We start from the raw sequence: 6313 nt of genomic DNA on the forward strand, positions 1-6313 counted from the left end.
AATGATAAATAATATTGTGAAGACACATATATGAATCAGCCATCCCATACTTTGATGAAATATATCTCCATGAAGTTTAGTTTGCTCTATTAGACCTTTAACTTCCAGTAACACACTAACTTGAAGTAAGGTCTGCCTTTAGTAGGTCATAAATAGCAGTGTTGTTCTAACACAGTGGCTTAGCCAAAATTAAGCACAACATTATTCATATTGACAAAGCATTGCTGACCTCCTACTCTGTTCAAACCATTTGGACAAATGATATTTGTAAATTAATTTTAGAATTAGGACAAAGATATCATAAATGGATCCAAAGAAAGACATTTCTGTGATTACATATATGTATCTGAGCAACTTCTATAAACCTACAGAGAACATATAAAATGCTAAACAAATCAAGAAACAAACCACATAGATTAAGAAAGTAATCTAGAGGTAAACGATTGAGTTATTAATATTGAACAACTAAAAAACCATTGTCTAATTTAATTTCTACCTAACAAAAAATTGCATTGACTTTGACAACTGAGAGAAGGGGAAAAGACCCTTAAAGCTGAATTTTGTTGAATCAAGAAGATTTTTCTTATGAGTCTAATGAATGGTCTTGTGGAGAGAACACTTTTTGTTCTTCTTTTCTCATCCTTAAATATATATAATTTTATGGTATTTCCCTGCCATTCTGCCAAGGAGGCCAGACTGTTGTCTACTTCCTTCTGGACAGGCTAGCTCCAGGCTTCAAAGAAAGCTTCAGAGAACTTCTTTACCCATAATTCATCCTTCTAGCATTGTTTCTGGGGAAGTTAGCAAGGGTCTGGTAGACAGCAAAGAGCTGGATGAATAGTTCCCAACCAAAGGCCTCCTGGAGTTGGAGAGAGAAAGAAAGGGCAGAGATATATGCAACCTGCAAGTGACACCCCCCAACACACAGACACACAGACACAGACACAGATATACAGGCACACACACACATACACACACAGACACACACACACACACACACACACACACAAAACTACATGGTGGTTCTGAGTTATAAGTCATGTCAGTGACTCTCCCCTTCCTCTTCCTCTATAAGCCTATTCCTATTATAAGTACCGTTCTCAAGCTGCCTCAGTCAAGTGTCAGAGAGTGCTTGCTTGCAGATCATTTGATTGATAGCAAGTCCTCAGTAAGTGGCAGTTAGTATCAGTATTATTATTACCCTTGCCACTGAGCTTAATGATGAAGATCTGAATCTGACTGAGGTAAGCATGCCCTTGTAGTTCATGCAGCTAAACACTGGAGATGAGCTGCTGGGACTGTCAAGTTTTAGATCTAGAAGGGACAGATTCCTGGCTCATCATTTAGAAATCTGTGACCTTGGGGTCTAACAGCCTTGAGGAAAAGTGGAGCATTCCAACCAGCACTAGCTGATCCATTCCGTTTTGATCAACTGTAATCACAGCATGCTCCACTAGGAGATGTTTAACACTAACTGTAATCAATCATTGAAAGTCTGTGTGGTGTTGGAAGCATCAGAGTTAGAGAGATGAAAAGGTCTCAAACAAATATTGAGGAAAGTTCCTGGAAGCATCGAAGGAGCCAATATTAACAGATAAGTAGGTGTTTCCTGATATATAAAGGAGGAAAAACTCAGGAAGAAAAATCCATCGTTTGCACATGTCTAGCAATGTGAACCACTCTGAAAATAGAATTCATTTGGAAGTGCAGTAGATTAAATAAATTGGTGAGAACTGGAACCAGAGGCAGGAGGGCAAGGCTGAGCCAGACAACCATGATTTGTTGCTCTACCTAAAGACGAGAGCTACTGCTGGAATTTAGGTTTATGGCTTTATTTGGCAGTATTCTGAAAATAGGTCACTTGGGATCCAGGTCAGAACTAGATTAGCGGGAACTGGAGAACTTGGATGACAGGTGCTAAAGAACTGAATTTGGATTGTGGTGATAGAAACAGAACATGACGAACTGGACGAGGTGGCTGCCTGCCTAGGAATTCAGTGACAGACCCCAGAGCAATGGTAATCTTTACTGAGAGAATAGGAGGGAATCTCCCCAGGGACTTTGAGTTGAACTTGAATGGCAAACTTTTGCCTGACCCCATGACTGGATTATGCAGACATTCAGACAGAATACTTATAATTAGGGAGATAGCGTAGTCCAAAAGGAATCTCAGACTCTGAAATCATGAAGACAGTGAAAATCCAAAGATAGAGTTCCCAGTAAGGCTCTCAGTAAGTAAGTTCCCAAAACATTGAAACTGGGCTCTAATAGGTCAGTAGCAAACTGCTCATCTCCAGGTTTGGAGGTTTGAACCTGCAGTATATATTTTGCACAGCTAGTAAGAAAATGGAAAGAGAAGTTTTTGAAAAGCTGTAAAACACTGCATATTACTTATTTATAATGGAGCCTGACTTCACCCACATTTGAGGTTTGAATAAGATGACATTTTAAGTAACTTGCTACCAGGTTACTGACCCTACAACATGCCTTGTTAGAAGATTGTCTATCTACTGCTATATGATTGTGCTATATTTTCTAGTGATCCTGAGAGGTGGGTAAGAGAATACACATTTCATTATCTACACATGTCCCACACCAGAGGTGTCATACCTGACTCACAGAGAAGCACCACCATGCCACTCACCTCCCAAATCTGGGGAGGAGATGCACTGTGTAGGGGACTTGAGGTCACAGTAAGGCTGGTAGTCCCCACCTTCCTGAATAGTCCAGGATATAAGTTTCTAGAGCTGTCCACACACTCCAGTTACTAGGAGGTGGGATGAGGGGGACTCCCTTCTTCAGGCGCTCTTCAATACACTGCTTCTGATTTTCAGGACTCAGAGAAGAGTGGGTATAATCCTTTGGGATGTCTAGAACCATCCCAATGCACATAGATATCCTAGAAATCATACAGAGCCTCAGTAGTGTGAGGAGGAAAATCCCACCTAGTCTTTTGGTGGTTGTGACCTACCTCATGCATGGTGGCCTGAACACCATGTGCCCTGACCTTGAGCTCATTAAGGAGGCCTGATGCTATCTTCATTCCTCCAATGATGGGGTATCCAGAACGAAGACAACATGAAGGAAGCAACAGCAAATGAGAGATGAATTGACATGTGATATTCTTCATAGGCTGAATCTCCACCACCATCTCAGAAGACCCAGAACACATGGAGTAATCCTACAGTGTGTTGGATAGCTTTAGTGTCAACTTGACACACATGGATTAAGGGAGCCTCAATTGGGGAATTGCCTCCATTGAACTGGCCCATGGCCATGTGTGTGGGGCATCTTCTTGATTGTTGTGTGATGTGGGAGCACCCAGCCCATTGTGGGTGGTGCCACCCCTGAGCAGGTGGGCTTGTGTTGCATAAGAAAGCAGGCTGAGCAGGGGCCAGGGGAGCAAGCCAGTAAGCAGTGTTCCTAGATGGCCTGTGTTCTAGCTTCTGCCTCCAGGTTCCTGCCTTGAGTTCCTAGCTCCCCAAGTTGGTATTGGTCAGAGTATTTTGTCACAGCAATGGAGAAACTAACTAGGACACACAGTAACCGAAGAACTTTGGCTCTACCCTTTGCACAAGCTTATCTGCAGCCTGACAGGTTTCCATCTCATTTTCTTAGACAGAATGTGACACCCATACCAATTTTACTCTGAAAGGTAGGTGTACACGGAAGGCTCATATGGATGAACTCATCATCTGTATTTTCCTCTTTTACTTATTTATTTATTTTTTTGGGAAAGGGTCTCCCTTGTAGCCTCAGCTGGCCTGGAACTCAGAGGTCTTGCATCTGGATATGATGCTCTGATGGAAACCAGTAAGACTGTACCTTCTCTAGTCCAATCTTAATCCATCTTAAGGATCATTTTGAAAGTCTGTAGATACCAATTTGTTTTCCTCATTGTTTCCTAGACACCTATCCTTTCTCCAGTTTTATTCACACATAACAAGTCCTCTTGACTGCTTAAAGTTACTGAATCGCCATCGCTTGTCTCTTCCCTTGTCTCCTGATTGGCTAGTTCCTCCAATGGGCGGGGCCTGCTGCATAGTGTGGACTATGGGGGTGTGGCTGGGAGCCATCTTGGAAGGGAAGCCTTGAGCCAAGCCAGAGAAGCAGCAAGCTGTGGGGAAGCGCTCTAGCCCTGGGAACCCTGAGCGCAACAGCTGAAAGACAGAATGGACTGACTTCTAATGGATCTGGGGTGATCGCTGGCCCCGGAGGCGTGAGCAGAATTATGGGCGGTCTGATAAGGTGGAATCTGAGTCACTGCAACAGGTGGGGCTAGGCACTGGGTACTCATTCCTTTGTAAGTTAATAAACTCACATAAAATATATTATATGGTTTGTCTGATTGTGCAGGAGACCCAGAGAGAATTTGGGCCACATCCCTTCATCAACCTTGACCCCCCCCCCAACTCTCTTATCTTCCATGAGGGCACATGTGAAGAGTTCATAGTTTTTGTTTCCCATTCTTGCTATCCTGTAATCCCTCACTTCCTTAAGATTTAAATCATGAATGATCCGTTTCTGTGTAAGTACAGTGTACAGGTTCCTAGGTCTCATTATGGGTCCCGTTCCCCACTGATCTCAGTAAAATTATGTCTGTTCAATTGAAATTCAACTCTCAGAGCACTTCCCTGGACAACCAACCAAATGAGATCTGCACATCAGCCACAGTCCTCTGAGGTCTCTGCAAAGGGAAGGGTCTGGTGACCAGCTTGAATACACCTTGCATCATCTTACCCCAGAGTTGGAGCAGGGTTTAGGGTCCTTCAAAACTGGAGGTTTTCTGTTGGCATTGTCAGGATGATACTGTCTGTGGCCAACTTTCCCCAGGGGGCTGCCCTCTTGGGGATAAGGTTCTCCCACTCCTCCTAGGTGGTCTTACCTGGGAATAGAGGTTACATAGCCCGCCTTATGCCACTTTCCTTGGATTTCCATTGTAGCACTTTCATCACTGCAGAGATAACTTGGTAGCAAGGTAAATCTTCTCTTGTCTTTATAATCCTGCCTCCAAACCTCCCAGGAGAGGGTAGTCATATGCTAATCCCGCTTTCTGCCCTTGGGTCTCACCTTGTCTGTTTTCCCACCACTCCTTTGCTTTTTCCAAGCCAAGTCTCCTTTCTCCTAGTTTTCCCTCTGCTCAGGTCCCAATCTGAAACCGGATCTCTTATTTACCCAGCCTGGAGTAAGGAGCAGACACAGATCCACTGATGGTGACAGACACAGCTATGTGGAGGATCCCCGAATAGAATCAGGAGATGGACTTCTGGGCTGAAGTCAAATGTACTCATGTGTCATCACAGGAGGGCAGGTGTAAGTTTTTGTTTGGCTTATGCTGTCTGTGTGGCAGCCAATGAGGAACTGTCACAGTGGGTGTAAGTCATTATGAAAGACAGATCTCTCTCTCTCTCTCTCTCTCTCTCTCTCTCTCTCTCTCTCTCATCTCTCTCTTCAGGCACACCCATGTTCAAGGCCTGGCGGGGTCAGTGGGAACAGCACCCCTGAGTGTCAAGAGTCACTTGTATAAGTAGGACACGGTACTGTTTATCCACTTCCTCCAGGGCACCCTTTCCCTTTTCTGTTTATAATCATTGGTTGTTCTCTGTAGAGTTTGGGTATAAAAAAAAAAATAGAGAAAACTAGTTCCAAGGTAAATACTGATACAGAGAGCATACTGCCTGTGCATGTGGCCATTTCCTTTAGGTCTCCATAAGACAGGGCTGTGGAAATGATTTGTATTGTGGAGTTGGAGCCTGGAAAACATTTGGATGGTGTTTCAGATGCTCTGAGAGAGAGTAGTGAGAGAAGCTTTGACTCTGGGTCCAAGAAGAGGGGGAGATAAAGGAACCGTGCATTTCTTGAACATCTATTATGTGCTAGGTTCTACTGTATGTTTCCTGTTATGTGCTTGGCTTGCTTGCTGATCAGGAAAAGAGTCAGCTTTTCTGTGACTACTGTCTTTGTCTGTAAAAAGATGTTTCCTGACATACATGTCTGGTGAGGGTGTGGAGAGAATCCAAAAAGTTACTGGAAGAGGCTTAGCATCAGTTGCTTCCTTGGGGAGTGTTACTTGTGCAACCTGCTCTGCAGCTAAGTAGAGTCCAGTGCTCACCCAGGAGTTACTGTTGTCTGATAAGAGTCATGAGAAAGGCTGTAGTTCTTCCCAGTCCCATGATTCCACTTTTACCCAGAATTCTCAAAGTCCCTTCTAGAGCTATGGGATCTCTCTGACAATTCTTAAGTCACCCAACCCTACTAGGAATTCCAAAACTCTTTCTTCTTAAAAGTTCAAGGAGGAGGAGGAGGAGGAGGA

The 6313-nt window shown here is 43.8% G+C and overlaps 1 pseudogene; it reads right to left on the reverse strand.

Moving 5' to 3' along the window:
* Window positions 1–656: 656 nt before the first annotated feature.
* LOC103730429 overlaps window positions 657–6313 on the reverse strand; it is an 18175-nt pseudogene continuing 12518 nt past the window's right edge.

The sequence above is a fragment of the Nannospalax galili genome, unplaced genomic scaffold (assembly GCF_000622305.1).
Source record: "Nannospalax galili isolate Female #2095 unplaced genomic scaffold, S.galili_v1.0 scaffold233, whole genome shotgun sequence".
NCBI lineage: Eukaryota > Metazoa > Chordata > Mammalia > Rodentia > Spalacidae > Nannospalax > Nannospalax galili.